Below are 16,721 nucleotides of genomic sequence, written 5' to 3'. Positions count from 1 at the left end.
CGGGCACGCGGCCAATCAGGGGGGGCCACATCTTCCAGATGCCTCCGCGGACTGAGTCCGCCATTGCGTCGGCATGGCCGCTGGAGGACACCGCCATGCGCATGCGTGGACTCGAAACCGGAAGTGCGGGGGCCCATATCCAAAGCCAAAGCTGTGTGAAGCACTCCGGGTCCCTACTAGCCCCCTGAAGGTAAGTGAATCAGCTGGTATTATTTTGAGGAAACTCGGGATTGCAACGGCAGTGTTTTTACGCCGGCGTGGCGACATAGCCCCATTTTGGTGGAATCCAGCGCTGATTTTGGCTTTCATCGACCCAAAAACAAATTCAATACGAGTACAGATTAATTACTAACAAAGTCAATTATATTTTTATTTTGAATCTGTTTTTGACATAAGCATTTTAAAACATTCCATACACAGAAAAGAATCATGTAGAACACTTCAAGGCATTCAAAAAACTGGAAGCGCATATAGTACATCAAGCATCATAACTGCCACCTTTCCATATAGTACATCAAGCATCACAACTGCCACCTTTTGATATAGTACATCAAGCATCATAACTGCCACCTTTCGAATAAACAAGAAATATCGTGAAAAGATTTCCGCTGTCAATTTTATTTCTGTTGTTGAAACAAGGCTTCTGTACACACACGTTTCTTCGAGCTGAAGCAACACCACAAATACTGTAACAATTACCCACAAAACAAGATGCAAAACATTTCCAAGCTTGGCCCCTCATTGACCTTTCATTTGGCCTTCCACACTTGAAGTACTGTCTGTGAAATAATCAAAAATCTGCAGTTTTGTGATATATTGTTTGCTTTAATTACCTGATAAAAGAGAGAGCATAAAAAATTCCAAGTCTTTTAAATGATTCCTTTGCACATGGAAAGGGACCTTTGTTATTCTCGACCAGTCTCATTGAGTGCAAAGTCAATCTTCTATTTTTGTGGCAAGATCTATCAAAAGAGATTCAACTAATCCTAGCTTTTCAGCAGGGCACAGGAATCGGGTTCAAGCGCAATGAAGTAGTTTTCTTGTGTCCAAATAAGAGTGGGATCCGAATTTGCATGGCATTATTAGATTTGATGATAATCTTCTTCAGCTCTCAATCAGATGCATGGCTTCCTGAGAATTAAGGGGAAAAAAAGGGAAAAAGAATCAGTGATAACACAATGACAAAAATAATCCAGTTAGCACAAAGTGCATTTGAGCCGTCAGATCTGAAGCTTTAGAGAACAGCAGACAGATATGGCTTTCAACTGGCCGCACAAAGGAATGCCTTGCCTGGTAATGAAATATTGCGTTGGTCAGTGAAATTACTGTTGGGATAGTCAAAGACTTAAATCTCCAGAAGAATGGTGCAGCCTCTTGGTTAAGTGTCTCTTCAACATCCGGAAAAACATTATGTTTGCATTACTGCTGAGCACCTCAACTGCATGTTTAACTCCAAATTTTTACAAGTCAAATGAGTGAAAGTTGCTCGGCTGGTGGGTCCCTGAGTCTTGCAGATCACCAACGCAGGGTCGCCTCCCCAGTTTCAGTTCCACCAAAGGCACCCCCACCTCGGGAACAAAATGTGAACTGTGAACAGCCCTTTTGGCTGGGAGGCTTGAAGGCTAGTAAATAAAATAAAGTCGCCATAGACCCAGGCGACCATAGACTGCTTTCCCCTTTGAGGGGGAGAGCTGACTGGTGGTGATTTAACCTGAGGCTCACCACACCTTAGGCGAGGGGCAAGGTTGAGAAGGCAGTGCCGGGCAGCACGGTGGCGCAGTGGTTAGCACTGCAGTCTCACGGCGCCGAGGTCACAGGTTCGATCCTGGCTCTGGGTCACTGTCCGTGTGGAGTTTGCACATTCTCCCCGTATTTGCGTGGGTTTTGCCCGCACAACCCAAAGATGTGCAAAGTAGGTGGATTGAACACGCTAAATTGACCCTTAATTGGAAAAATGAAATGGGTACTCTAAATTTTTTTTAAAAAGAGAAGGCAGTGCCTCAGCCGGTATGGGAATTGAACTCACACTGTTAGCCTCGCATCCGCATCACAAATCAGCGGCCCAACCAACTGAGTTAAACAACTCAGTCAACTGAAGAAAAGGGCCAGTAAAATGGTCAGAAAGGCATCGGGAGCAGGGCAAACACGACTTCCTTGTGTGCGAGGATGAGCCTGATACAATTCAAGGTGGTACATAGGGTGCATATGACTCGGGCAAGAATGAGTGGGTTCTTTCAGGGGGTAGCAGACGAGTATGAGAAGTGCGAACGGGGACCAGCAAACCACGCACATATGTTCTGGGGCTGCGAGAGCTAGAGGGCTCCTGGCGGGGGTGTTCGCGGTACTAAAGAGGATTGTGGTAGAGGAGGTTGGTGGCGATATTTGGGATATCTGAAAAGCCGGAGCTGATGGAGGGAGGAAGGTCGATGTTGCCTGGTGGCCTGGTGAAGGATTTGACTGGAATGGCGGTCGGCAATGCCACCGGGGGTGGTGGCCTGGCTGGGAGACTTTTACGATTTTCTCTGTTTAGTAAACATTAAATACGAATTGAGGGGTTCAGCGAAGAACTTTGAGGCAAGGTGGAGAATGTTCGTGGCCACGTTTGAGGAGTTGTTTGTTGCGGGGGACGAGGAGAGGGCGGGAGGGAGGGGGGATGAAAATGGGAAAAAATCTTTATACAAACTGTATAATTGTGTGTTGGGCAGTATGTTCCTCAGACTGTTTATATTTTGTAACCGTTTGAATTAGTTTGGAATAAAATACATTAAAAAAAAAGAAAGGCAGCACCTCCTAAAGCTGCAGACTGGCTGTCCGACCTATCGGAATTTCTCCAAATGGAGAGAATCATATTCGGCATCTGTGCGTCGGAGGATGGCTTCCACAAAACATGGGAGCCAGTCACCCGACTGTTCCGGGACCTGTTTGTGGCCAACACATAAATAAATAAATTTCCAGGAGCCAGCGGGAAATAGCCAGGACAAGATAGAAAGGGGAAAGCGAGGGAAGACCCCGGTGGGGGGGGGGGGGGGGGGGGGGGGGGTGTAAGGTGATGTAGCAAAACCCAGCAAGAAAGAATGGGGAGTAGCAGTGAAGAAGGAGGGGAGTGGGTAGGGAAAGAGAACAAAAAAGGGAAGCTAGAAGGGTGAAGAGATAACAGAACAAAAACCGGGGCATAGGGGAAGACAACAGTTGCAGCAACCACAGCACAGTGAGAGAACGCAAAGAAAAACGTAAAGGTGAAACGAGCAATGGCCGATGCCGAGGCAGCGGCACAAAAGAATGTAAAAAGCATTTGGGGACACCACCCTAGTTAGATGATCTGTAAAATGAAAGACCCCCCCCAAGTCCTGTTATGTTTCCTAGATCCTATGTGTTTTGGTTTGCGATGTATATACCTGGATTTATAACTTGTAAAAAATCCAATAAAAAACATTTTTTTTTAAAAGAAAGCCATCAGGAGGGAAGCAAGTTCATTTTAATCAAAATAACTTTAAACAAACATCAATATCAACAGGCGAACAACAATAAAATTGCGTTCCCAACCCTTGAACGATGGGAAGTGTGCATTTCATACATGTCTCAACTCTGGTATATCTGTCTGGTTGAATTTCCCAACCTTCCATTTTCATTAAAACCACAATTTCGAATTATTTGCGATGCCTTGGATTAAGTACCTCTCTTTTTAAAGACTTTACAGTGTGGATTAAGCAATTGTTCCATGGTTTACACAGCACCTAATCACTGAGGACGTTTTTTTTAAACAAAGCTGTCCTTTATTAAAAAACAAAACAAAACAAGGAGACTGCTCCATCACAAGGTCATAGACACTTAAACACCCCTGGCTTAATTTAAAATCCTAACCACTTCTAGAGAAAAACAAAGGAAACACGATGCATGTAAAGTAAAGCGGCATGCAAAAACAAACGGCATCAAATGAAACCTGACACATCGTGACAACTGTGCCCCAGGATTTAAAAAAATAAACATGTTATCATCACCCATAACATTTCAATAAATTATACACATCCTGTGCTGAAATATGGAGTTCTGTATGTCAAGACAGTGAATGAGATCATAATATCCAGCAATAACATCTCTGAGAGATTGGCTGATATCTTGACAGGCCATGATGGTGTGAGTGAATTAAAGTGTGGATATTAACGTTTCGTATGTGTAGAATGGTTCCAGTATTTATTTACAAAGTAACGCTGGTGTTACTGAATGAAGGAAAGGAGACAAAAAGAGGAAAGAATGGACTTTGGAGGTGCAGAGATGTAGGATTTGTCGGGATATCCTACGGGAGCGGACAGACTTGATTGCCTTTATTGCTGAAATAGGCTACAGTTTATTTTCTGCTTAGTGTGGGTTAAAATGATCAGTGGTCCGTCTGCCTTTCAAGTACAAGAGATACCACCAAAGTACTTTTTCACTAACTAGTTCCTGAACAAAGTAACAGTACACCAAGGGGCTGTGGCCTGCTCACTGGAAACTATGCATTCCCATCTAACCTTAATGTCACCCCAGATGTGAGTGCTTGGACTGGGACCTATGGCATTAATGAATCATGTTATTGCAATTGCTTCTTTTGTGTCAGCAACAGGTATATTTATGAGCAATCACCAGGGGGGATCTTTAGAACACTGACCTTCCAGGCCAATCCCACACTAAATATCCTTTTTCTCTAATGGACCTTTCCCAGTTATTGACCTTGGATGGCCTGCTTTGCAACCACCCCACAAACCAGAACTTACAGAAAAGAAACCTGCCTCAAAATGCAGCTGTGTTTTCATTTCTCCGAGAATTTGATGTGTTGCTGATTTCAAAATCATTCACTGTGCTTATTAACATAAATTGCAAATTAAATCTAAAAATAAAAATTGGAAATCTTATTGAAGCTACAGCTTGATCAGGTCAGACCTAGAACTGGTATTCAAAAGCAAATTGATTGGTCATTCTTACATCGTGGCTTGTGGGAGCTTGCTGTGCCTACATCAACTGTCAGGCTTTCGACATAATAGCAATAACTACACTTCAGTGATTGTACTTCATTGGCTATAAAGAAACTCAAGAATGTCTGAAGACAGGGGTGATTCTCTGGGGTCGCTAACCCTGTCATGATATGCAGACATGCAGATAATGATATACAGTCAGGCAGCTAATGAACACACAGAACAGGACATGGCCAATGAGCAGGAAGGACACTCAGGGGTGGTATCTCACTATAAAAGGCACGAGGCACTCACTCTCCGTCTCTTTCCACTGATGAACATCTACAGAGTGAGTCTGGGTGTATTTACAGTATCACACCTCCAGCACGTGGCTAAGAGCTAGTCTGGTTCAGTCAGACAGAGTAACCACACTTAGGTTAGCAGAGAGTCGAACTCATAGAGAACTGTGCTAACTGTGCTACTGGTTCAATAAATCAGATTGAACTAACTTCAAGGTTGGAGTATCGTTTGGTTAAAGCTACATCCAGTTGCAGCCTGTGTTATCCCAGAGTACATAACGCGACAAACCCCAGCCGGAATTTGCGATGACCTGTTGTATCTGGTGAGAGGGCCAAATTTGGGATTCTTGCTGGCGTCAAACATTGCGTTTCTCCCGAACCCTGACCCACTGCGCCTGGCCCGTCAGGTAGTCGCCTGCTGATTACAGCTGATCTCCAGGAGACTGCTTAATCTCGGTGGTTTACCTCAGTCCGTTCCGAGACGACCAGCGAACGTATCCCGGCGCCATGGAAAAGATTCAGGCTCCTCACCAGCTCAGGACCTCCGGCAATCTCAGTGCCAACTGGCAGACATTCAAGCAAAAGTTTCTGCTGTACATCGAAGCTTCAGACCTCGTGGGTGCGTCTGATGCAAGGAAGATCGCGCTTCTCCTCTCAACAGCGGGTGATCAAGCCATCAAACTCTTCAGCTCTTTTCACTTCACCGAAGGCCAGGACAAGACAAAGTTTCAGACCATCCTGGACAAGTTTGACAGTCACTGTGAAGTGGACACCAATGAAATCTTCGAGTGCTACATATTCAAACAGCATCTACAAGGTAAAGATGAATCTTTCAACTCCTTCTTAACTAACCGCCGCCTGCTAGCGCTGTCCTGCAACTTTGGTGATATTGCTGACTCCATCATCAGAGACCAAATCGTGTTTGGAGTTCAGTCTGATCCTCTGGGAGAGCAGCTTCTGAAAATCAAGCATATGACCCTGCCAGTCGCGATTGAAACATGCACAGTGCATGATTATGCCAAAAATCGCTATGCCCAGTAAAAATCGGCTGAAAATGAGAAACTTGCCTCCCACGAGGCAGAGAGTGTGCAGGCCATCGCCCGGATGCAGCGCCTCAGCATTAATGAAAGCGGCCATTTCCCGGGGCCCCACGCATGCGCGATGCGAACGGGATAACGAAGCGGCCGACACCTGCACTGCGCATGTGTGACGACGCGCGGATTGTCAGGACGCCGACGTCATGACATGCTCGAACTGCGGTAACGCCCACTTAAGAAACACTGCCCTGCAAGAGGCAGGCGATGTTTAAACTGTGGAAAGCCTGGACACTATGCAGCCTTGTGCAGGTCTGCACCACCAGTCAGGGGCCAGCGTTCCCAATTCCAACGACGGCGCGTTCAGAGTGCGCAACAACGATTACAGGATTCTGATCCTGGCAGCACAACGGATCCAGAGGAAGAATGCCTGGACTCCCCCTATTGTGTGGGCATCATTACCAAATGTGAATATGCCACATCCAACTCATCACAAATTCAATCCAACCTCGCTGTGGATTCTGCGGACGAATGGCGTGCGGTGATGCAGGTCAACCACTGCTCCATCCAGTTTAAGCTGGACACAGGTGCTTCTGCCAACCTCCTCTCACAGGCAGATTTCAAATGCATCAAGAAGACCCCAAGGTCCTTCCAGCAGCCTGCCAGCTCCTGGACTACAACGGAAATGCCACCACGGCACTGGGATCCTGCCATCTACTCGTCTCCAACCGGAGCACCCATGCACGGTTACGTTTCGAAATTGTCAAGCCAGACAGGGCATCCCTACTGGGCGCGCAGGCCTGCAAGCAGCTGAACCTCGTGCAGCGGGTTTACACAACGACATCCTCCAATGTGGATCTTCAGGCCGGCATTGACGACATCCTCGCTCAGTATCCGGATGTGTTCGATGGGATGGGCACGCTGTCATATCGATACAAGACTGCTACGACCTGATGCCAAGCCAGTGGTTCACGCACTACGCCAGGTCCCTGCTCCACTGAGAGAGCGCCTGAAGGCACAGCTCAAGGATCTTCAGCAACAGGGCATCATTTCCAAGGTAGCCGAACCGACTGACTGGGTCAGCTCGATGGTATGTGTTAGAAAGCCTTCGGGAGACCTGCGCATCTGCATTGATCCCAAGGATCTCAATAAGAATATAATGCGTGAACACTACCCCATCCCGAACTGGGAGGAACTCACCGGTGAGCTGGCACACGCACTTTTTTTCACCAAGTTCGATGCGTCACATGGATTTTGGCAAATCCAGCTGGATGAGTCCAGCAGAAGGCTCTGCACCTTCAACACACCGTTGGCAGATACTGCTATAATCGCATGCCGTTCGGCATTGTCTCGGCATTGGAGATCTTCCATCGCATCATGGAGCAGATGATGGAGGGCATTGATGGGGTTCGTGTGTACGTGGATGACATCATCATATGGTCCACGACCCCTGAAGAGCATGTTTCCTGTCTCCAGCAGGTATTCCGCCGTGTCCATCCCAATGGCCTGAAGCTGAACAGGTCCAAATGTTACTTTGGCATGTCGGCACTCAAGTTCCTAGGTGAGCAGATCTCTCAGCAGTGCGTGCACCCGGACACAGACAAGATCAAGACCATCGAAGCCATGAAGGCCCCTGAAGACAAGAAGGCGGTGTTGCGCTTCCTGGGCATGGTCAATTTTCTGGGCAAGTTCATCCCAAACCTGGCCTCACACACCATGGCCCTACGAACCCTGGTGAAAAAGACCACTGCCTTTGAGTGGAAGGCAGCACATCAGGCAGAGTGGTTGGAGCTGAAAGCCAAGCTCACCACGGCACCCGTGTTGGCATTTTTCGACCCAGGCAAGGAGACGAAGATCTCGCCAGATGCGAGCCAGGATGGCATCGGTGCGGTGTTGCTTCAACGCGATGACACTTCATCCTGGGCACCGGTAACCTACGCATCGAGGGCCATGACGCCCACCGAAACACGGTATGCGCAAATAGAGAAGGAATGCCTGGGTCTTCTCATTGGCATTCTCAAGTTTCACAACTATGTCTACGGCCTGCCGACATTCACTGTCGAGACGGATCATAGGCCTCTGTTCCACATTTTCCACAAGGACCTGAACGACATGACGCCTCGGTTGCAGCGCATCCTCCTCAAACTCAGAAGGTACGACTTTGACTTAGTGTACACGCCTGGCAAGGAGCTCATCATTGCTGATGCATTGTCCCGCTCCATCACCTTGCCTCGTGAACCGCTGGAAATCATCCGGCAGATTGAATCACAGGTGCAGCTGTGTGCTAGCACCCTCCCGAGCGTCATGTCGTTCAGGTCCTTGTCTGATGAGAAGGTGGTTCGTATCTGCGAGGAGACAGCCAAAGACCCCCTCTTGCAGTGTGTCATGCACCACCTCGCCAATGGCTGGCAAAAAGGGCAGTTCCCTCAATTTTACAATGTAAAGGACGACCCGACGGTGATTTATGGTATCCTCCTCAAGCTGGACTGGATTGTCATTCCATTCAGACTCCAGAGCTTGGTGCTCCGCCAAATCCATGAGGGACACCTGGGCGTCGGGAAGTGCAGATGCAGAGCCAGGCAGGCTGTCTACTGGCCCGGTATTAGCCAGGAAATCTCGGACATGGTCCTCAACTGTGTGACCTATCAACGCTTCCAGCCAGCACAGAGCAAGGAGACGCTCCAGCAGCATGAAATCGAGATCTCCCTGTGGTCCAAGGTTGGCATCGACCTCTTTCGTGCGAATGGTCGTGACTATGTGTTGATTATTGACTATTTCTCCAATTACCCTGAAGCCGTGAAGCTCTCAGACCTCACATCACGAACTGTCATCAAGGCCTGTAAGGAGACGTTCTCCAGGCATGGTATCCCACTCACTGTCATGAGTGATAAAGGCCCGTGCTTCAGCAGCCACAAGTGGTCTATGTTTGCCAAGTCATACCATTTCAAACCCGTCACTTCCAGCCCACACTATCCGCAGTCCAATGGGAAGGTTGAAAAAGGGGTGCACATTGTGAAACAGCTCATCTGCAAGGCCGCAGATTCTGCTTCTGACATACACCTCGCGATGCTTGCGTACAGGGCGACCCCACTGTCCACTGGCATGTCGCCGACTCAACTCCTGATGAACAGGGTCCTGCGGACGACACTTCCAGCCATACACTTGCCCACCTGGATCACCTCCCGGTGCTGCAGAAGGTGCAGCATCTCCGAAACCAGCAAAAGCAGGGCAATGATGCTCATGCCACCGATTTTCCCGTGTTAATCCCGGCAGACATTGTCAGGATCAAGATACCGGATGGTGGCTGATCTGCTCCAGCTGTCGTTGTTCGACAGGCTGCACCCCACTCGTATGTTGTACGTATGGCTGATGGTTCTGTTGTGCGATGAAACAGATGGGCACTGCACAAAGTTGCCTGCCCGCAACCGCTTTCTTCTCCATTTCCGTCCATTGTTTTGCCACCTCCTGATACCTCGAACTACGAGGCCACCAGTCAGGCTTCCATCCCGCCTGTCAAGGTGCCGTCGTCCCCACCACCACCTCTCTGGCGGTCGACAAGGATCAGACGGAAGCCACAGAGACTGGACTTATGGACATTTGCTATGTTCTGTTTTCTCACATTAGACAGCTGTCTTCACATGTAAATACGTTCACATATGCCACCGCTTGTAAATATGTTAACACATGCCACCACATGTAAGTACGTTCCCATATGCCAACAAAATATTTTAAAAAAGGGGAGATGTCATGATATGCAGACATGCAGATAATGATATACAGACAGGCAGCTAATGAACACAGAGAACAGGACATGACCAATGAGCAGGAAGGACACTCAGGGGTGGTATCTCACTATAAAAGGCACGAGGCACTCACACTCCGCCTTTTTCCACTGATGAACATCTACAGAGTGAGTCAGGGTGTATTTACAGTATCACACCTCCAGCACGTGGATAGGAGCTAGTCTGGTTCAGTAAGACAGAGTAACCACACTTAGGTTAGCAGAGAGTCGAACTCATAGAGAACTGTGCTAACTGTGCTACTGGTTCAATAAATCAGATTGAACTAACTTCAAGTTCTGGAGTATCTTTTGGTTAAAGCTACATCCAGTTGCAGCCTGTGTTATCCCAGAGTACATAACACGACAAACCCCAGCCGGAATTTGCGATGGCCTGTTGTATCCGGTGAGAGGGCCAAATTTGGGATTCTTGCTGGCGTCAAACATTGCGTTTCTCCCGAACCCCAGTCCACTGCGCCTAGCCCGATCAGGTAGTCACCTGCTGATTACAGCTGATCTCCATCCATTGGGGTTGAGACCAGACGCTCTGGTTCCCACCCCGCCCTCCCAGCCAGAAGTCCCGTGGGCACCAATCTCTCCTGGTCTTGACAAGTGTGGACCAGATGCTGTGGATTCTGAGAGGGGGGTAAGGGGGTGAGTGCCCTATCAACCTCCAAAGTGCCTTCAGGGTGTCCTTCAGGGGAGGTGGGGGTCAGGGGGGCTCAGGCTGGGCTTGAGGGGCTCAATTTGGGGATTTTCCCAGGATGGGGGTCAGGTGACAGGCCTGCCCTCTGTGGCTTTGCAAATCATTACTTATCTTTCAGCATGCCAAGTTGTAGTTCAAATTTTTCGATCTGATGTGCTGGAACTCTTTGATGTCTCTCCCAGCATGTCAAATTTAAAGGTCTGTCATATGAAGGTGATCGTCTTCCCTCTGGTGTCTTGGAAACCTTTGAAGTGCTTTTTTCAGTCAATTTCATTCCCTTTTAACTTTGTCAAGCCTTTGGGCGTTTTAAGCAGACTAGAAGCTTTGAACTGCATTGTTCACATTCAATTTCATGGTTCATTTCAGTTTATGAGCCTCTTGATTGACAGGTCGGCTATTTCAAAGGAGGGTCGGCATTGTTTCTTATATAGTTCTTAACTCTATTAAATCTGAAGTGCGTCCTCTTTTGAGCAGGTGTTGTTTCGAACCATAGTTTTTTGAAAGAGGTTGATTTGAGCTGTATTCTCTGTTGGCAGATCCTCCGTTTTGCTGGCAGCACACTCACATCCGCAGATTTCCCGACGCCATGGACATGCCCACACTGGGAAGCCCCATTGGCTGGCTGACGGAATGGAGAATGCCACTGTCAGCGGGGGCACGCCGTACCAGAAAACGGGTGCAACGGGATGGAGAATCCCGCCTGTTGTTTCTTTGTTGGTATCCCTTTAATTTAGTTCTGGGAAAAGCACTTTTACGCTTTTTCCATTCGTTTTGTGCCCAGATTCCAACATAACCTTGTTGGTTCGGCTAAATTATGCAAAAGGTCGGCATTTTTAAACATTGGTGAGTTATATCCTAAACCATGCCCTACACTCATGATATCCATGAACATTTTCATTGGTTCAAGATTGAATTCGCCCAAATTGGATCCCAAACAGAAAACTGACATGGCTTCCAAGTCAAAATCGCAAGGCTCTGTTGATTGCATTTGTTCGGGAAGGCTCTGCAAATTGTGTTTATTTGCTTAGGTGCCCAGACAGAAAATTTGCCCCATATCAAAAAGTTATAAAATTTACTAAGAAACTTACCCGCATGTGTACCTCTGAAATTGTTAAATGGTTTAAGTTTTTTTTCAGTAATTTCTCAGAGATTTTAATTCAGATTGGTCACAGGCAGAGGACTTGGTACCCTTTTAAAAAAATGCTTAATTTTGTTGATAAACCTGTTGCCACTGTTATTAATAAGCCTGTGCCTTGTCACCACTCAAATATGTCAAAACAAAATTTGGTGGAAAATAAAGATTAAACGTTTGTGTTGCCCAATTGCACTAATTTATGGAGAGGCCTGTGATTTTACAAATGATTAGTAATGGAAACATGAAACCTAATGAGCTCAATTTCAAATCCATTTTGGATGCAATTCCCAAACTGCATTAAGGTTGAAACCCTCAACCATGCTGTTATAGAATGTTTTCTATGTTGTTTTGGGGAGCTAACAAGTTACGTATCACTGGAACCTGCTGTATCTCTTATTTTTAGACAAGACAGTGGAAACCTCCAGATAACTATTTTTGGTTTCTTCCTTCTGCTCCAAGAGGTTCTCCTAATGGGCAGCAGTGTATAAAAGTGAGTTGTTAATGTTATTGAATCACGGATGAGTACTGAATCTCTGGGAACGGCTGCACTTTGATGGATATTAGGAGACAATTACCTTGCTGGGTATTTTCAAATAGTCTCCAAGACTGATAGCTGATACCAGATCTGCAGCATTGCTTTTTTGAAGTGATGTCCAGTAAATCATATCATGTCAAATTAGCATGACTGCAGATTAGTGGGGCTCTGGTGGTACAATACCTTATTGTTTCACTTTCATAATGAACCCTCCTAGGTCAGAATACCTATTTTCATGCTTAGATACATTTGAGCCCCTGATAATTATGATCATCGTTCAAACATAAGCAGATGTAACACTTCAGAAACTTAAGGTTACGCACACAATAGTGTTAAAAATTGTGGTTTTCTTTAACCGATCCATTCTGTTGCCTGAACCTTCTAATTTTTGAAAGTTTCTTTGGAAATCAGTTCCTGTCCTTTGTGGGTTAACAATGTTAATTCTGAGAGGTCTAGTTATTTTGCTGATTTGCAATTTTTCAGCCAAAGTGAGTTTTCCATTGCTGGCATTGAATTTATTTGGTTTGTCCCTTTCTGTCTTCATGAATAATGGTGTAAAACTCTCTGAGCAGGATTTTCTGTGCAACTCGCCACAGCAGCTTTGGCCGGCAGCGGGATCTGGAAGATCCCAGAAAGTTCCAGTCTCTATTTCTCAATCCTCATCCAATGTCTTCAAATCAATGAGCACCGGAAACCATCAATGGACTCCTCTGTACAACTTCTGTCTAGCCCAGAGCACAAACACCAGAAACTTAAAGACTTCCCTCCAACATCATAGAATCAAGGAATCATACAGCACAGAGGAAGCTTTACTGTCCAACATGCTGGTAACAGCTCTTTGAAAGTCTCACTCCACTGCTCTTTCCCAATATCACAGCAATATTTTTCCCTTCTGCTTTATCTCCTTTTGAAAGTTATTATTGAACCTGCTTCTCCCTTTCTTTCATGCAGTATGTTACAGACCATATCAGTGCAACTGCGTAATAGTCATCGCTCAAACATTGATGTATCTAATCTGGTTTTCTTAAATTCCTGGATTACTTTCTAATTTCTTAAAATTACATGAACTTAACTTTATTTTATAAGGCCACAAAGAGTCCATACTGAGTTTATAGAAACAAAATCTTACTTTATTTTACAACTACTATTATATACAGCTCCAGTAGCTCCCTACTGGGTCTTCACCAGTCGGTGCCTTACTGACCGACTATTTATATGTAGCCAGGCATTATTAGAGGTTCCCCGCCCCCTTATCAGGGGAGTTCATATTTTGCAAGGTCCACAGGTAATCATTCCCACCCCGTGAGAACCATGCGGTTAATAACACTTTCCATTTATAATAAAGTGGGATTTCTGGACTGCGGCATAAGCAAGTGAGCTGTAAATCTATCAAAGATCCTCCTAGACTCATGAAACCTCCAGCAGAATCCTAAATTTTCACGCAAGTCTCAAACAGCCTAACTCTAGTTATTATCTCACTAACATTTTATACAGGACAATTTGTATATGGAGTGATTAGACTGGTCACTACATTCACACCTTCGCTGAATCTTGTAAAGGGTGACTGTCAGCGATTGACTGCTGGTAGCCGATTGAAATCAAACTAGTCACCGCTGCGATTCTGATTATCTGCAGTGAGAGTGACGCATAATTCGAAGATTGAAAATAGATGTTCCAACTTTCACAACATCCATCTTTGGGGAGATTTTTAAGGAAGGAGAACAGGTCTTCTCAACTCAAGGATGGAAAACAACAACCAAAAAGAACTTGGATAAAGAGGTTTGGAAGACAGATTGTTGTGAAGAAACCTCACTTATAGAGAATGAAAGAGCCGATAAGAGTCAGCTTTCAGGGAAAAAAGCCGGTTTATCAAAATCATAGAATAGAATCCCGACAGTACAAAAAGAGGCCATTTGGGCCATCGAGTCTGCACTGGTCCTTTGAAAGACCATCCTACCTAGGCCCTCTGCCCGACCTGTAACCTAACCCTAAGGGACAATTTAACTCCTCTAATCCACCTAACCTGCCCTCTTCTCTTCAATCTTTACTGATTTTCTTGATAATAATATTTAACAGCAAAACAAATAGACACTAATATAAATAGTGTTGATGGCATTCTCCTGGGAGTTGTGTGCGTGTCCGTGAGGGGGATTGGGGGGCATATGGCAGGCAGAGATTTGTCTACTCCATAGGGAACGCCTGACCCCATCCTTAATCAGAGAGTCAGGAGCATTGTATGTTCTTGCAGATCAACTAAAGACTGCTGCTAAAGGATGGCTGGGATTAAAGAAAAGGACTTGGAGTTATATAGTGCTTTTCGCGACCTCAGAACATCCCAGAGTGTTTTAGCACGTATGACAATCTGCAAAGAATAAAGCAAAATAAACAAACTGAATAAGTCAGACATTTGTTGTTATCGAGTATCCTCACGAGTGTATCTTAATTCCATTACTAATAAAAGTGACGGAAAACTAGTGTGCTTTAAAATGCTGAGTATGAATGGGTGTTGATTGGGAATAATATAAAGCTAAACAGTAGAGTGTAAAAGGAGAGGCTGAGAAGCCATGACCAACATGGCTGGGGATCTCAAAATGCTAAAACAACTCTGAGTGAGTATGAAATGATTAGTCCCGGTGCATATGTTATGTCTTTGATTTGTGGCTTTAATTTAAACTGTGATTGCAAGATTGGAAGACTGAAGAACAAAATTAGCAAGTGTCAAGTGAAACTGAAGGTTAAAATAAACATGTTTTTCCTACAGTGTAATAGATATGAGGAATAGACTCATCAAAGGAAACTGATGCTAATGCTACCTTGATTAACTTCCTTTAAAGGGAACTGGAGGAATGGCTATCAAATAAGTTGAAGTACTTAAGGATAGCCATAGACGTTGATCATCAGATTCCCTTCGGAACAATTTGGTTCCAGTTCTACTGGGATCATGTCATCTCTGGAATACAATTGGTGAGTGTTGAGGGATGCAGGTTGCAATTTGCACCTGACATCCTTACTGTTACTTTTGGAGTGAGCCTGGAAAAATTACAAAGAGTTTTATTCTTGGAAATTATCTCTGTGCATTCGGGATAAGCAAACAAATTAGAAAATAATTATTGTGATGTAAGTAAACAATCTACTGAAAGAAGGAGGTGCAAGCTTAAGGTACTAAACCTTTAGCCTAAAAAATTATATTGGCAATGTTATAATGCTAACATGTGCATACACCATTCCTTAGTTTGATACTTTACTAGAGAAGAAGGTTCAAGCTTCATTTAGAATAGGCGACAGGAATGTTACAATTTAGCCTGGATCTTCTGCGAAGCAACAATCACCATTGGATTGTCACTACAACCATACTATTCTCGCCCCAACACTGCATCATATTTTTGGCCCAGTCTTCTGAGCTCGGCTTCTCCAGAAATGCAGAGCATATAATCCACCGGAGAACTCCATCATAGCCGAATAGCATCTGTTGGAAGGTTGGACATGCACCCATTTTAGGAGATTATCTGCCATAAGATAGGTTTAAATGTGCAGATTGAATGTTAGTGATTGGGTAAGTGGATGAAAGTTCATTAATGGGAGAGTGGATGTATGAGTGAATGGATAGGGTGGTAGAGGGGGTAGGATGGTTAGGTAATTATGCAGGTATGGGTAGGGTGGGTGAGTCACTAGGCAGGTTAGGCTTGGAGCGGTAGTTCAGATGGGCGTTAGTTAGGTAAGATTTTGGGGATTGTTGGGCGGTGGAGAGTAGTGATGTCGAGTCGGGGGAGTAATCGGCAGGTTGGAGGGGTTGTATGGTTGGGAGGGGTAATCGGTCTGGGTCAGGCCATGGGGTTTGGTTTGGAGCCAGGATTTTCAGGGTATCAAAGGAGGTATTCAGAAGGTCAGTGTGAGCGATGGGGGTGAGGCTGCAACAGGAATTAGACTAGGATTCTCGGTCTAGCATTTCTTGGGTAACTAATCAAATAGGTACTTTGGCCCTGTCTGAAGTCTCCAACTCTAACTCAGAGTCAGAGATTTTTTCGATGGCTCCCAGGGAGCAGGGGAATTGCCCATCGGAAGTTCAAACATCCCGGGTTATTCCCTCAAAAGTCAGCACATCGTGACTTCCTTAGGGTACTGATGCACATCTTCGACAGCCTGAAGACCAGGTGATCTGGACATTATTGTTCTTCCATCAACATTAAAGCAGCCATATTCCTAAGGTCTTGTTTTAAACTTCATTTTCTGACTATCTGAGTAAGACAATTGATTCTCTGTCCTGTTTCCAGCAGCTCAATGCAAGTTCCAGTTTAATATTAGCCTT

The 16,721-nt window shown here is 45.5% G+C and overlaps 1 protein-coding gene across 5 annotated transcripts in view; it reads right to left on the bottom strand.

The window, feature by feature from the left end:
• Positions 1-341: 341 nt before the first annotated feature.
• Positions 342-16,721, bottom strand: part of LOC140408650 (uncharacterized) — a 1,063,199-nt gene continuing 1,046,819 nt past the window's right edge. For 3 of the 5 annotated variants that reach the window (XM_072496138.1, XM_072496139.1, XM_072496137.1), the window contains one exon: positions 342-1,131. The gene's annotated coding sequence lies outside the window, so the exon portion shown is untranslated. The remainder of the gene's footprint in view (positions 1,132-16,721) is intronic. The other 2 variants (XR_011940163.1, XR_011940164.1) reach the window with 2 other exon arrangements.

Source organism: Scyliorhinus torazame, chromosome 3 (assembly GCF_047496885.1).
Source record: "Scyliorhinus torazame isolate Kashiwa2021f chromosome 3, sScyTor2.1, whole genome shotgun sequence".
Taxonomy (NCBI): domain Eukaryota; kingdom Metazoa; phylum Chordata; class Chondrichthyes; order Carcharhiniformes; family Scyliorhinidae; genus Scyliorhinus; species Scyliorhinus torazame.
Note: the sequence above shows the minus strand (reverse complement) of the source record. Positions and strands in the feature narration are given on the sequence as shown.